The sequence below is a fragment of the Pantherophis guttatus genome, chromosome 15 (assembly GCF_059756535.1).
Source record: "Pantherophis guttatus breed Tessera chromosome 15, ASM5975653v1, whole genome shotgun sequence".
Classification (NCBI taxonomy): Eukaryota; Metazoa; Chordata; class Lepidosauria; order Squamata; family Colubridae; genus Pantherophis; species Pantherophis guttatus.
The window spans coordinates 2,099,690-2,114,331 of NC_142077.1; the positions used below are offsets into that span (position 1 = coordinate 2,099,690).

Genomic DNA, 14,642 nt, shown 5'->3' on the forward strand with positions numbered 1-14,642 from the left:
GCATTAAATGCAACATGGCCACGCCACGTCAGCGGTTTCTCTCCGAAAGCTAAGATGGTCTCCGAGAGTGACATCCGTAATAGGGTGGAGAAGAAGAGGAGCTCTTCCCCGGACCTCTGGGGTCTGGAGAGTCTATTAAGATCTTCCCCAGCTGGAGCCGCCCAATCTTTTTCCAAAGTGGGTTTTTGTGCCTTCCCCAAAGACCCTCCCCCCAAGTAACAGATGATTAACAGAGTTGGAAGGGACCTGATAGGTCATCTAGTCCAACCCCCTGCCCGAGCAGGAGATTTTACACCAGTCCAATCTCTTCCTGAAAGCTTCCAGGGATGAAGCTCCCACGACTTCTGAAGGCAACTTCTGTTCATGTTAAGCCTGGATCTGGCTTTTATTGAGTGCTAGTTCATTTGTGGCGGTTTGAAGGCATCGTGGTTAGAAACTCCAGGAGGCCCCGAGTTCTAGTCCTGCCTTGGGCACGAAGCCAAGCTGGTGGATTTTGGGCCAGCCATTCTCTCTCAGCCTCAAGAAGGGGGCAATGGCAAGCCACTCGGGTAAAAGAGAATCGGAAAAGGTTGCATTAAAAACGTGGTCCTCGAATTAGAAACGATTTGTCTAGCGACCGTTTGAAGTTATACAGGTCCTGGGAAAAAAAGTGGTTTACGACCGGTCCTCGCACTTACGACCGGCATAGCATCCCACGATCAATTGTGATTGTAATTCCATTCATGTAGACTGACCAGGATTGAAAAGTCCTCGGCCTACGACAGCAACGGGGGGGGGGAGTGGGGGCTAGAATTTCCCTTGCTAAGCAAGGCCGCTGAGCGTGTTGTGCCCAATTTTAACTCTCCCTCCCCTTCTTTCTCTCCCTCTTTCTCTCTCTTTTTCTCGCTTTCTTGCTCTCTTTCTTTCTCTCTTCCCTTCATTCTCTTTCTTTCTTTCTTTCTTTCTCTCTCTCTTTCTCTCTTTCTTTCCCTCTTTTTCTTTCTCTCACTTTCTTTCTCTTTCTTTCCCTCTTTTCTTTCTTTTTCTTTCTCTCTCTTTCTCTCTTTCCCTCTCTCTCTCTCTCTCCCTTTTTCCCCCTCCCTCCCCCTTCTTTCTCTCTCTTTTTCTCGCTTTCTTTCTTGCTCTCTCTTGCTCTCTTTCTCTTTCTTGCTCTTTTTTCTTTCTTTCTTTCTCTTTCTCTCTTTCTCTCTCTCTCTTTCTTTCTCTCTCTTTGTTTCCCTCTTTTCTTTCTTTTTCTTTCTATCTCTCTCTTTCCCTCTCTTTCTTTCTCTCTTTCCCTCTCTCTCTCTCTCTTTCCTTTCTCTTTCCCTTTCTCTTTCTCTCTCTGCAATGCTCCTGGCCAAACCTGATTGCAACCTGGGCTTGAAATGCACACACAAACACACACACACACACACACACACACACACACACACACACACACACAACTTGTTGCAAACTGACTTTCCAACAGAAAGCAGAAATCTTGGTGGGAAACCTATCCGGATGAAGAAGTTCCCAATTTAGTCAAACCGCTTGTTCTCCCTGACCTCTATTCCCCACGGACAAGCAGACTGCCGCCCCCTTTCCCCCCCCTCCGTTCACTTATTTGCGCACTCCATCCTTTCTTAAAGCGGTCCTTGTGTCCTCACAATTTAGAGGTCTCCTTTCTAGCCCCCCCTTCTTTTTTTGCTGTAACAAATCACGAAGAAAGAAAGAAAGAAAGAAAGAAAGAAAGAAAGAAAGAAAGAAAGAAAGAAAGGGGGAAAAAACAGCCCAGTTTTACCGGCAGATAAAGCCACCCCTACCATCTCTCTTGAATGTCACCAGCAAAATTGCAGAGAAACACTCTGAAATTCTAATGAGAGCTTGCTAGAAACTGCTAAAATTCATCAAATGCTTTTTGCTTTGAAGTCCGCTGGGAGAATGGCCATTTCTTTCAAATTAGTCCCTGCTGAAAATGAAAACCCAGAGAACTGGAACATTAGCATACCAGAGGGTCTGAGATGGGGGGGGGAGCGTACCCCCTCCCCAACTCCTTTTTTTATTTAAAAAAAAATAGAAAAAGAGAAAGAAGGAGGGAGAGAGGGAGAGAGGAAGGGAGGGAGGGAGGGAGGGAGGGAGGAAGGAAGGAAGGAAGGAAGGAAGGAAGGAAGGAAGGAAGGAAGGAAGGAAGGAAGGAAAATATGTACTGAGAGAGGGGGGAAGGAAGGAATGTGTGTGTGAGAGAGGGAGGGGGGAGAGAAAGAAAGATAAAGAAAGAAAAGAAAGAAAGATGGATGGATGGATGAAGGAAAGAAAAAGAGAGGAGGAAGGGAGGGAGAGAGAAAGTGAGTGAATGAATGAGTGAGTGAGAGAAAGAAAGAAAGAAGGGGAGGGAGGAACAAGAAGGAAGGAAGGGAGAGAGAGAGAGTGAGAAAGAAAGATGGATGAAGGAAAGAAAAAGAGAGAAGAAAGGGGGAGGGAGGAAGAAAAAGAAAGAAGAAGGAGGGAGGGAGGACAGAAGGAAGGAAGGAGGGAGGGAGGGAGGGAGGGAAGGAAGGAAGGAAGGAAGGAAGGAAGGAGTGTGAGAGAGAGAGACAGAAAGAAAGATGGATGGATTTCTCCCCCCATTTCACCCGGCCCCATCCAAAATGACCCTGGAGAACCAGAGCCATATTTAAGGAAACAAAAGGAGGACAACTTTTCAGGCTAAGGATGCCCTCTCTGTTGCCCATTGCAGAAGAAGAAGAAGAAGAAGAAGAAGAAGAAGAAGAAGAAGAAGAAGAAGAAGAAGAAGAAGAAGAAGAAGAAGAAGAAGAAGAAGAAGAAGAAGAAGAAGAAGAAGAAGAAGAAGAAGAAGAAGAAGAAGAAGAAGAAGAAGGAGAAGAAGAGGAGGAGGAGGAGGAGGAGGAGGAGGAGGAGGAGGAGGAGGAGGAGGAGGAGGAGGAGGAGGAAGATTAAGAGGGAGGGAGGAGAAGGAGGAGGAGGATCATCATCATCATCATCATCATCATCCAGGCAACTGTACAGAGTTGTTCTCCAAAATTGCAAAACGTTTTGGATGTAAGCGTGATGCATTTTGAAATTCAGCTTTAAGAGAAACCGCAAAAATTAAATTGTTTAGAAATGCTGCTCATAGAGAGCACCGCAGAGCAATCGGAGAGCACAGTCACCATGTGCTTTACTGCTCAACTGTTCTTACTGTAACGGGAAACAGGAAACTCTACTTAGAACAAAAGAGCATAGAGTATATACCATAGATCCCAAACTTGTAAACACTGCCATCTACTGGCCGAATACTACTGTAGTGGTTGCGTAAAAATACAGGCCAACAATGAATTCCAACACAATTTAGGAATTTTATCTGACGTCGCGAAGCTGAACAGTTCCATTCATCGCGAAGAGGCCCCAAAATGATTCACTGTATGAAGGCTATCGATGAGCAAGGATCGATTACGTTATCGGCTGGGCTCCAGGTTCGAGGCTTTCCCAAAAGGGGAAAATCCACATTCTCCCCACCCCAAAAAGGAAACCGCTAATCCCTGCAAAGTAGCGCTAAAACTTCATTAGGGAAGGCAGCTGGGGTTTCTTTTTAAATCATAATTTTCCTCCGAAGGGCAGGCCCTTAAGACAATAAACCCTGTAAATAAAAGCAGCGTCTTTTCAGACAGAAACGCCGAATCCCTCGGCGAGTGTTTTTAATTCTCCACGTGCCATATTCATAAATATTTTTCCTTTCGCGGATTAAGTGGGAGGGCGGATCTTTGGAGCAGAAAAAAAGTAGGAAAGTCTACGCTAGGCCTACGCCTCCATCGAGGCTGTTTCGGTGGGTCTCGTCTTCATAGGTTGTGATTTGGGGGGTGGGTGGGAGATTTGATTGATTTTAAGATGTCTGCTTAAAAATGGATTTTAAATGTCTACTTGATGGTGTGTGTTTTCTTTCATTAGCTGCTGTGAGAGAGTTTTTTTTTTTTTAAAGTAATAGAAAAGCGGATAAAAATACTTTAAATGTTTGCTGTAGGATAGCGGGGCGTTTTATATATATATAAAATTGCTTTCTGCATTCTGCACTACAGGTAATCCTCGATTTACGACCACCATTGAGCCCAGAATTTACGTTGCCAAGGGAGACATTTGTTAAGTGACATTTTGCCTCATTTGATGACTTTTCTCGCCACCGTTGTTAAGGGAGTCACTTCGGTTGTTAAGTTAGTCACACGGTCGTTAAGTGAACCCGGCTTCCCCGTTGACTTTGCTTGTCAGAAGGTCGCAAAAGGAGATCGCGTGACACATACCCCGAGGACGCTGCGACCGGCATAAATACGAGTCGGTTGCCAAGCGTCTGAATTTTGATCACATGTCCGTCGTAAGTGTGAAGAATGGTCCTAAGTAAGTCCTTTTTTTTTTTTTTTTTTTTTTTACAGTGCCGTTGTAAGTTTGAGTGCTCACTAAATCGGGGCCTGCCTGTACTTTTTATTCATATTATCGTTTGGTAGTATTATTCGCCGCGCGGTCAGCCAGCTGTACCGTAGGAAGTTCTCGTTTTGCATTTCGTGCTGTGGATTGTACGGGGCTTCGTCTCCAACCTTGGAGGCCAGAGACCAGATCGCCTCAAACAGGCCCCGAGCGAAAAAAAAGAAGACGAACCAAAGTAAAAAGCAGATTTTACACCGAGTGACATCCGTTGAGCTAATGTGGGGGACACCAAAGCAAACCGCCAAAGGAGCTGTCAGCAGCGCGTAGATTAAGCTGTGAAGCGTGGGGTTTGTAGCCAGAATATTAATTTGGCGACGCTGAGGAGGAAGCGGAGAGCGTTCTGCACTCGGAGTGAAGAAAAATGGATCTATTTGGGGGGTGGGGGGAGGTGTCTGTTCTCTACCCAACCGGCCTCCGATCCAGAGGATTGATTCAGGATCGATTCAGGACCGCGAAGCTTGTCGACTCCTATTGGAGACTTTTACCGTCAGAAAAGCCAAGGCGTCAACGATGGAAGAATTCCAAAACGAGGTCCTCGTTTTGCAGAGAAGGTTCGGTTTGGCTTCCTTTTTCTGGTTGTGGGGAGGGCTAGATTCGAATTCGGGGGACTTCTACTTCCATCGGGTCCGAGGATTATTTTATGAGACGGGGTCCTCCTTCTAGTGAATTCGGTGGAGAACATCTCACCAGTCTGGAAGTTCTCGCCTGGCCACTTCTGGGGGATTGAAAGATAAAAGGGGAATGGACACAGGGGTGGGATTCTACTGGTTCAGACCGGTTCGGGCGAACTGGTTCACTCAGACAATCAGGTGGGCCCACCCGCCTCTGCACTTTTCTGACCTATTTCTTCTCAGCTGTTACTCCCCAGAAGTAATGCGGAAGGTAAGTTTTCGTAAAACTGTGCGTGTGCGTGAAGCGTGCGATCACCGAACCGGTGGTTAAACCGGCAGGATCCCACCATTGAATGGACCCGGTTTGCAAAAAGAGGTGGAGGGAAAATGAGCGGGAGATCTCCCATTAACAAACAGATCCATGTTCGTTTTTGCAAACGAGGCGCTGGTAGGAAGTTAAGATGATGGAGCTTCCATCCCACCATCAGCATCTTGATGCTTTCGGGCCAAATTGTGAACTTGGACCTCCTGGGGACAAGACATCCTGCTTCAATGAGCCACCCCAGAAGAGAAACAACCTGGAAATAAGGAGAAATGTCCTAACAGTGAGAACAATTAACCAGTGGAACAGCTTGCCACAAGAAGTTGTGGAGGCTCTATCATTGGAAGTCTTCAAGAAGAGACTGGACCACCAGTTGCCTGAAGTGAGTATAGGGTCTCCTGCTTGAGTAGGGGGTTGGATTAGAAGGTAGTGTCCTGCGCTCGACTGGGGTTGGGCTAAATGATCTCTGAAGTTCCTCTCAACTCTTCACTAGTCCACCTCTCTTAAAGCATGCTGGCTGGGGGATTCTGGGAGTTGAAGTCCACCACTCTCAAAGCATGCCGGCTGGGGGATTCTGGGAGTTATCCATCCATCTTAAAGCACGCTGGCTGGGGGATTCTGGGAGTTGAAGTCCATCCATCTTAAAGCATGCTAGGTGGGGAATTCTGGGAGTGGAAGTGCATCCATCTTAAAGCACCCTAGGTGGGGAATTCTGGGAGTTGAAGTCCGTCCATCTTAAAGCACGCTGGCTGGGGGATTCTGGGAGTGGAAGTCCACCCCTCTCAAAGTTGCTAAAACTGAGAAGGACCGATCCCGTTTCAAAATGAATTTTCCAAGCATCCCCAAACACCCTTTAAAAGTTTTTTTTTTTTTAATTCCCAGGATCTAAAAATACATTTCCAAAAAAGAAAAAAAATATCAGATTCCACTCTGAAGGATAAACCCCCCTCCCCCAATATGCCCACAGACCCAGGCACTCTTTTTCCCCCCCTACCCCGATTCGTGTAAAGGACGTAAATTAGACTAAATTACCTTTAAATGGGAAGGATGGGGTGACCATACCTCCCGTTGTCTTTCGGTGGTGTTAGATGAATTGAGCGCTTTTGCTCCCGTAACCATCAGGGATAATCCCAAAATAATTGGTTCGAACGCTCCAGCTTTGCTGCTGGGGTAAAAAATAAAATAAAAATAAAAATCAATTCCTTTTTCCAGTTTGTGCAATCAAGGCTGGCCGGAGCGATTCTGTCCAAGAGGACCACAGACCGAAATGGCAAGGTAAGAAATGGAAAAAAGGCCGGTCAAGATGAAGGAATCGGCAAAGAATTGCAAAGTAACATCTCAGGAAAATCTCAATTTAAATGCTTTAGTCGAAGGGTTAAACTGAAGGGGGAGGAATTTGGGTACCCCAACTTTGGGAGAAAAAGATGGATATGCAAAGAGAAGGAGGAACTCCAGGAGACAAGTTTTCTGGGGTTTATTTTCTAGGATGAGCAGATCATGCAAAGAATTAAAAAGTGGATTTTATTTGGAGCAGCCCTAATGTCCGGTCCGAATACTTTTTTTAAAATTAAAATTAAAATTAAAAATAAACAGCTTTTTTATTCCTGTTCCCATTTGTGTGTGAATGGAGATGATAAATGCCCTCTTTGACCTCTGCCCTTCTGGATGGGATCAAGCCAACTTAAGTTTGCAACGCCTGGAAGGGATTTCTGGTGGAGAAAAAAATGTCTATTTTATTTTATTTTATTTTATTTATTGGTATGTATTTGTTATTTTTTAAAATATTTTTTTCTTTCTTTTGTTGATCTTTTATTCGTCCGTTCCTTTTTTTTTTTATTGTCATCCATTCCCTTGATTTTTGGAAGGATTTATTTCTATTTCATTCGTGCGTTGATTTTTTTTTAATTCATACCATCCATTCTTTCGTTTTTATTTGATGTGGTTTATTTATTACTCGTTCCTTTTTCTTTGTAGCTTTTTATTTACTTGTATTTATGTTTTGTGTTTCTTAAAAATTAATTTCACAAAGAGGGGGCCCTCCTGGGCGGTTCCTTCATTCGTTTGTTCGTTCATTTGTTCGTTCATTCTTTCGTTTTTATTGGATTCATTTATATTTATTTTATGCATTTGTGTATTTTTATTTGGCTCATTTGTTTGTTTTTATTTTATTCGTAGGTTGGTTTTTATTTTCTTGTTTATTTTTTTTTGTTTGATTCGTTTATTTTAATTGTTTATTTTATTTATTTTTATGTTATTCATTCATTCATTTTGGATTTTTATTATTGTTATTTTCTTCATTTATTTTCTTCACTCGTTTATTTTTATTCAACAGCTTGTTTTTATTCATTCGTTTGTCCGTGTTTATTTTTTTTGAATTTGGTTTTATTTGATATATTTGTATTTTGATTTGTTTATTTATTTTGGGGGTTATTTATATCTTACCTTTGTCTGCCCAGCAATCCGTCCGATGATTTTCTCCTCTAAAAATCTTGCAACCCAGATTTTTTATTTCGAAATGGCATCTCATTCGGTAGCCAAGTCTGCAAAATAATAATATTGGACAAATCACGTTATAAAAATGAAGATATTTGGGGGCCTTTCAATGCACAGTGAATGGAACAAAAGAAAACGGATTTAGGAAGGAATATTTGCAACTAATAAAAACACACAAGAGGTCCTTCACTTACGGCCACAGTTGAGCCCAAAATTTCTGTCGGTAAATGAGACATTGCCACCGTTGTTAATCTGGCCTCCCCATTGACTTTGGTTATCAGAAGGTCGCATGATTCCGCACGATTCTGGGATGTGGCAAGCGTCATAAATGTGAGTCAGTGGCCAAGCGTCTGAATTTTGTTCACGTGACTGTGGGGGATGCTGCAACGGTCGTTAAGTGTGAAAAATGGTGTTTTCGATGAAGTTGTAACTTTGAATGGTCACTAAATGAACCATTGTAAGTTGAGGGCTATCTATAGTTAAGCAGGGGGTTTTTTTTCTCACTTATCTCCTTTATTTTTTATTAAGATTATGGTTGGGATAATGGTTAGGTTCGTGTACTTAATAACCCCTTCCTTCAGTTTTACTCGCAACAACAATCCTGTGAGGTGGGTCGAGCTGAGGGAGAGAGGGACAAGAATTCCCCGGCCATTTTGTTTCTGGACTTCAACTCCCATAATTCCCCAGCCATTTTGTATCTGGACTTTAACTCCCAGAATTCCCCAGCCATTTTGTGTCTGGACTTCAACTCCCATAATTCCCCAGCCATTTTGTATCTGGACTTTAACTCCCAGAATTCCCCAGCCATTTTGTGTCTGGGCTTCATCTCCCAGAATTCCTCAGCCATTTTGTGTCTGCACTTCATCTCCCAGAATTCCTCAGCCATTTTGTGTCTGGACTTCAACTCCCAGAATTCCTCAGCCATTTTGTGTCTGCACTTCATCTCCCAGAATTCCCCAGCCATTTTGTGTCTGCACTTCATCTCCCAGAATTCCTCAGCCATTTTGTGTCTGGGCTTCATCTCCCAGAATTCCTCGGCCATTTTGTGTCTGGGCTTCATCTCCCAGAATTCCTCGGCCATTTTGTGTCTGGGCTTCATCTCCCAGAATTCCTCGGCCATTTTGTGTCTGGGCTTCATCTCCCAGAATTCCTCGGCCATTTTGTATCTGGACTTCATCTCCCAGCATGCACGCTGGCTGGGGAATTCTGGGAGTTGAAGTTCACACATTTTTAAAGTTCCTAAGTTGAGAATCAGTGCCAGAGAGAGTAAAAAAATGCTATTATTATTATTATTTTAACATAGAAGTCTGACGGATCGTGAAATCAAGGCCTATTTTTCAGAATAAAGCAGGCATAATAATCCTAAAGTATAAAATCGTTAGGTCGTCTTTGCCGGCTGAAAAAAAAGGACGCGATCTTTAAAAGTCACTTTTATTTTTAATGAAATCCAAAAGTGAAGTGACTGACACATACCCGTTGCAAATTTCTAGCGCAATCAAAATCCAGAAATTTAGCATGACCTTTTTTTGGTGTTTTAAATTTCAGGAGGATCTATATAAAATGGATAAAGGGATTTTTTTTTTTGAAAAAAAAGAAAGAAAAAGAAAGAAATCACAACTTTATTCTCACTGACCTCAAACCGAAACGTCTTGTTGCGTTTATCGATGAATAAAGAAGCCGGGGAAATGACTTGATTACACAAAAAAAAAAGATCTTTTTTTTTAATCTCTTGATAACCGTAGTTGAGCCCAAATCACTTCCCGTTTTGCAAGAGAATCTATATTTATGGATTTGATTATCCTTGAAACGGTCCGGAGGCTTATTCCATAAACAGTTATCATTGCAATGGTTTTTCTGCAATGCATTTAAGCATAATTTTTCTCAGAAGGGGATCTCTCCGTATTTCCCTCCCCCCTCCCCATCGATTCTAAAAGGGATCAAGGGCACCGAGATCCCTGATTCGTAGAAATATAGAATGATAAGGGACCTTGGAGGTCTTCTAGTCCAACCCTCTGCTCGAACAGGAGACCCTATGCCAGCGATCTCCCAGACTTGACAACTTGAAGATTTGTGGACTTCAACTCCCAGAATTCCCTTGCCAGGCTGGCTAGGGGATTCTGGGAGTTGGAAGTCCACAAGGATTCAAATGGCCATGTTTTATGGACTTCAATTCCCAGAATTCCTTAGCCAGCCATTTGCTCATGGATGGGGGATTCTGGGAATTGAAGTCCCAAGTCTTCAAATTGCCAAGTGTTGTGGACTTCAATTCCCAGAATTCCTTAGCCAGCCATTGGATACTGGATGGGGGGATTCTGGGAATTGAAGTCCCAAGTCTTCAAATTGCCAAGTGTTGTGGACTTCAATTCCCAGAATTCCTTAGCCAGCCATTGGATACTGGATGGGGGGATTCTGGGAGTTGAAGTCCACAAGTCTCCAAGTTGCCAAATTTGGAGAACTCAAATCCTGCCTGTGAATAATGTCTATTTATTTCTCTTTTCCTCTTTTCTTTTTTCTTTTTTTTTAAAAATTTCTTAGGCTTCTGCAGCCTGGATGGACAGCTCCGCCGGACCCCCGTCTGACGTTAACCCCCTCTCCCAAATTGCACCGGAGATCAAAAATTGGTTCACCCCTCCCGAATCTCAGCCTGTTTCCTGACATTGATTGCCAGCAGCTCAAAGCATAAACCGAGTTGCCATAAATAAACCCTCCCAAGAAATGAGAAATTAATTGTCCAGAACAGATTCCTGGCTAAATTAAGCAAATCTCTAGCTTTTAGGGATATTTTTAGCGCTTGTAGGAAGAGAAGGTTATACGGACTATAAATAGTAGCCCTTCGTTTTTTGTTTTCTTTCAATTTTACGGTAGGAGACCCTGAGAAATTAACATGCGTATGGCTCCCTACCTGGGCAGCCATAAAAGGGGTGGACTTCAACTCCCAGAATTCCCTAGTCAATATGCTGGATGGAGAATTCTGGGATCTGAAGTCCACCTGTCTTAAAATTGTTATGGCTTCTCTCCTTCTCTTCTCTTCTCTTCTCTTCTCTCTTCTCTTCTTTCTCTTCTCTTTTCTCTCTTCTCTTCTCTTCTTTCTCTTCTCTTTTCTCTCTTCTCTTCTCCTCCTCTCCTCTCCCCTTCCATCAATACCACCAAGCCATTCTAATCCTTGATCTTTTATTCTCCTTCATTGTTTTCTTCTGTGGTTCTCGCCTCTCTTCCACTTTTTCTTCTCAGCTTCTCTTTCTCCTTCTTCTTTCCCTTTTCCTCCCTTCTCTTCTCTTTCTTCTCTCCTCTTCTCCTTTCTTCTCTGCTTCTCCTTCTTTTTCCTTCTTCTTTCCCTTCTCCTGCTCTTTCCTTCTTTCTTCTCTGATTCTCCTTCTCTTTCTCCTTCTTTCCCTTCTCCTCCCTTTTCTCTTCTGTTTCTTCTCTCCTTCTTCTCTTCTCCTTTCTTCTCTGCTTCTCCTTCTTTCTCCTTTTTCTTTCCCTTCTCCTTCTCCTTCTCCTTCTTCTTTCCCTTCTCCTTCTCTTCTCTTTTCCTTTCTTCTCTCCTCTTTCTCCTTCTCTTCTCCTTTCTTCACTGCTTCTCCTTCTCTCCTTCTTTCCCTTCTCCTTCTTTTTCTCTTCTCTTCTCTCCTTCTCTTACTCCTTCTCCTTCTCTTTTCCTTCTTTCTTCTCTGCTTCTCCTTCTCTTTCTCCTTCATTCCCTTCTGTTCCTTCTTTTTCTCTTTCTTCTTCCCCTTCTCCTTCTCCTTCTCCTTCTTTCCCTTCTCCTCCCTTTTCTCTTCTCTTCTGTTTCTTCTCTCCTTCTTCTCTTCTCCTTTCTTCTCTGCTTCTCCTTCTTTCTCCTTCTTTCTCCTTCTTTTTTTCCTTCTCCTTCTCCTTCTCCTACTTCTTTCCCTTCTCCTTCTCTTCTCTTTTCCTTCTTTCTTCTCTCCTCTTTCTCCTTCTGTTCTCCTTCATTCTTCTCTGCTTCTCCTTCTCTCCTTTCCCTTCTCCTTCTTTTTCTCTTCTCTTCTCTCCTTCTCTTACTCCTTCTCCTTCTCTTTTCCTTCTTTCTTCTCTGCTTCTCCTTCTCTTTCTCCTTCATTCCCTTCTGTTCCTTCTTTTTCTCTTTCTTCTTCCCCTTCTCCTTCTCTTCTTTTTTCCTTCTTTCTTCTCTGATTCTCCTTCTCTTTCTCCTTCTTTCCCTTCTCCTCCCTTTTCTCTTCTCTTCTGTTTCTTCTCTCCTCCTTTCTTCCCTGCTTCTCCTTCTCTTTCTCCTTCATTCCCTTCTGTTCCTTCTTTTTCTCTTTCTTCTTTCCCTTCTCCTTCTCCTTCTTTCCCTTCTCCTTCTGTCTCTCCTCTCCTCTACTTCTATCCTTCTAAGAAGGTTGCAAAATTTTCCTCTTTCGCTCTGGTCGTTACAGACCAAGAGATTCATAACACCAAATTCACACGTTCAATCGTTTCGACCAGCTCAGGTCATCCGAGGAAAGGGCCTCCTTGACCCACCTCAAAGTTTCTCCATCTCTGCCGAGTTTGACCCCCTCCCCACCAAACTAAACCCCACCCAGTGCATACCCCATTCCTTTCTCTCTAAATACGGCATAATTTCACTTATTTTATTTTTTGTTCAAACTGCCCCCCCTTTATGGCAACCCGCGAAATCCCATCAACCACAAATTGCTCCATAACCGCCAAGCTAAGCTGGGCTGCTGTCGCGCTATTTGGCCCTCCCTTCTCTTATTTCCAAAGCTGATTGCTGGGAACAAAATCTCTTTCTCTATATATATATCTATATATCTATATATTGTTTATATTTTTATTTTCCACCCTCCCCCCCCCCAAAAAAAGACCAGCAAAATGAGAAACGAATTGGTGTCGAAAATGAATTCTTTGCTTGGAAGCTGAGGTAATTTTTTTTTGGGGGGGGGGACGAGGAAGGAGGCCGATGGCGGTTTGCCGTCGCGCACGGAAACGAAACACTCTTTCCCCCCCCCCCTCTGAAGTGGTTTTGTGGCCGTCGGTTCCTGCTGGGAAAATAGGAGTGATGACACCGAAGCATCTTCTTCTCAATCGGCCAACTTTCTTCGCCGGTGTCAGCCGAGAAGCCGGAGATTAGGAAATGTAATTGAGCGGAAGAGGAGGGGGGAAAAAAAAGCTTAAAACTGCACGGATGGCAATTCTCCCAACGGTGGTTATTTTGGAGAGGGGGGTGCGATTTTGTGCCTGGGTGCGCACTCACATTGTTGTGCTCCATCCTTTTTTTGGGGGGGGGGTTTAACCCTTCGCCGCCAAGTAACACAAATACAAAATAAACCGACTGAGGTGGCAATGAGAGGAGCCAGCTTTGAACCCGAAAAAAAAAAGATAAATTTGACAGTTACGAGGCCCCAGGTGATTTTTGTCGCTAAGTGGAACGTTTAAGTCAGTTTGGCCGCCATTTTAAAACCTCTCTGGGCACTTAATCGCCACGGTTAAATTGGTCGCTCAGTTGTTAAGTGAATCCTACCCCGACTTTGGTCACAAAAAGAGGATTGTGTGACCCCGGGAAAACCGTGAGCGTCATAAATACGAGTCGGCATCCGAGCGTCTGAATTTAGAACACGTGACCGTGGGGGAGGTCGTAAGTGTGAAAAAGGGTCTTTTAAGCCATTTAAGGGGCATTTTCCCCAAGTCATTTTTTTCCCCCCAACGCCGTTGCAACTTCGACGGCTAAACGAATCGTTGGAAGTCGAGGACTTGTCTGCGTTTGCAAAGAGGAACCACCCGGGCTCCTCCTCCTTCGCCAAACGGGGTAAAGGAAGGTTTATTTTTGCATCGGAGGCTATTTTTTTGTGATTTTGGTGGGGCTCATCCAAGGTTCACACACACACATACAGACACCTTGCAATGCAGGGAGAAGCAAAAAAAAAAATTTTGAATTTTTGGAGGTGAGGATTTCCGGAGATTTAAAGAGCGCCAGACGAAAAAGCAGAAAAGTGAAAATAAAGGGCCAAAAACGAAAGGAATTTTGTGCAGACGAAAAAATCTGATTTTGGTGGAAAGCCTTTCAGTGGGAATGTAGGAGATGGAGAAGGATGCACCATGTCCCAAATTATAGAAATCTAGAATACCAATAGTGGCAAGGGACCTTAGAGGTCTTCTAGTCCAACCCCCTGTCCAAGCAGGAGATCCTAGACCATTCCAGACAAATTCTAGCTTGATTTTAAATTTTCCACTAGCGTGTTTTTTTTTCCTATTATGCTGAAAAATGGAAAGTCTCGGCTGCAGTGGAAAAACTCCTCGTGGCCACGTCACAGTGCGGCACGCACGGCATAAAATTTGGGTCAACCGCTGCCGGTTTTTTTGCCGTCTCGAATAAATTCCCTGCTTTGAAACGGAGCCGCTCGCCGCCGTCTTTTTCCGCTTCCCCCGTCCAGATGTTACCCCTGCTGGGCCTGGCTGTCACTTCCTGCATCCTTAAGCATCCAGATCGGCTCACGGAGGGAGGCCTTCGCCGAATCTGCCGAGAGCAGCATGCAAAAAATAAAATAAAATAAAATAAACTCCCAGGCCCTGACACTTACAATTCAAGAAATTGCATTATTTTTTTAACCAAGGGACATGATAGCAGGATTCCAGGATTGGAGGGAGAGGGGGGGGCTGCCCCAAAGAGGAGCGGTGGAGGGGGGGGGTTCGGGGGTCGTCAAACCTAATTTTCCAAAGCACCAGGATGAGAAAAAAAGGATGGAAACTCATCAAGGAGCGAAGCAACCTGGGATGAAGGAGAAATTTCCTGACGGTGAGGACGATTCGCCGAT

At 43.9% G+C, this 14,642-nt stretch overlaps 1 long non-coding RNA gene across 1 annotated transcript; it reads left to right on the forward strand.

Annotated features, from left to right (window-relative positions):
- The first annotated feature begins 4,524 nt into the window (after positions 1–4,524).
- On the forward strand, positions 4,525–10,586 carry LOC148111845 (uncharacterized). The gene is made up of 3 exons (XR_015730054.1): positions 4,525–4,988; positions 6,583–6,645; positions 10,399–10,586. It is a non-coding gene; the product is annotated as an uncharacterized LOC148111845 (long non-coding RNA).
- Positions 10,587–14,642: the final 4,056 nt, after the last annotated feature.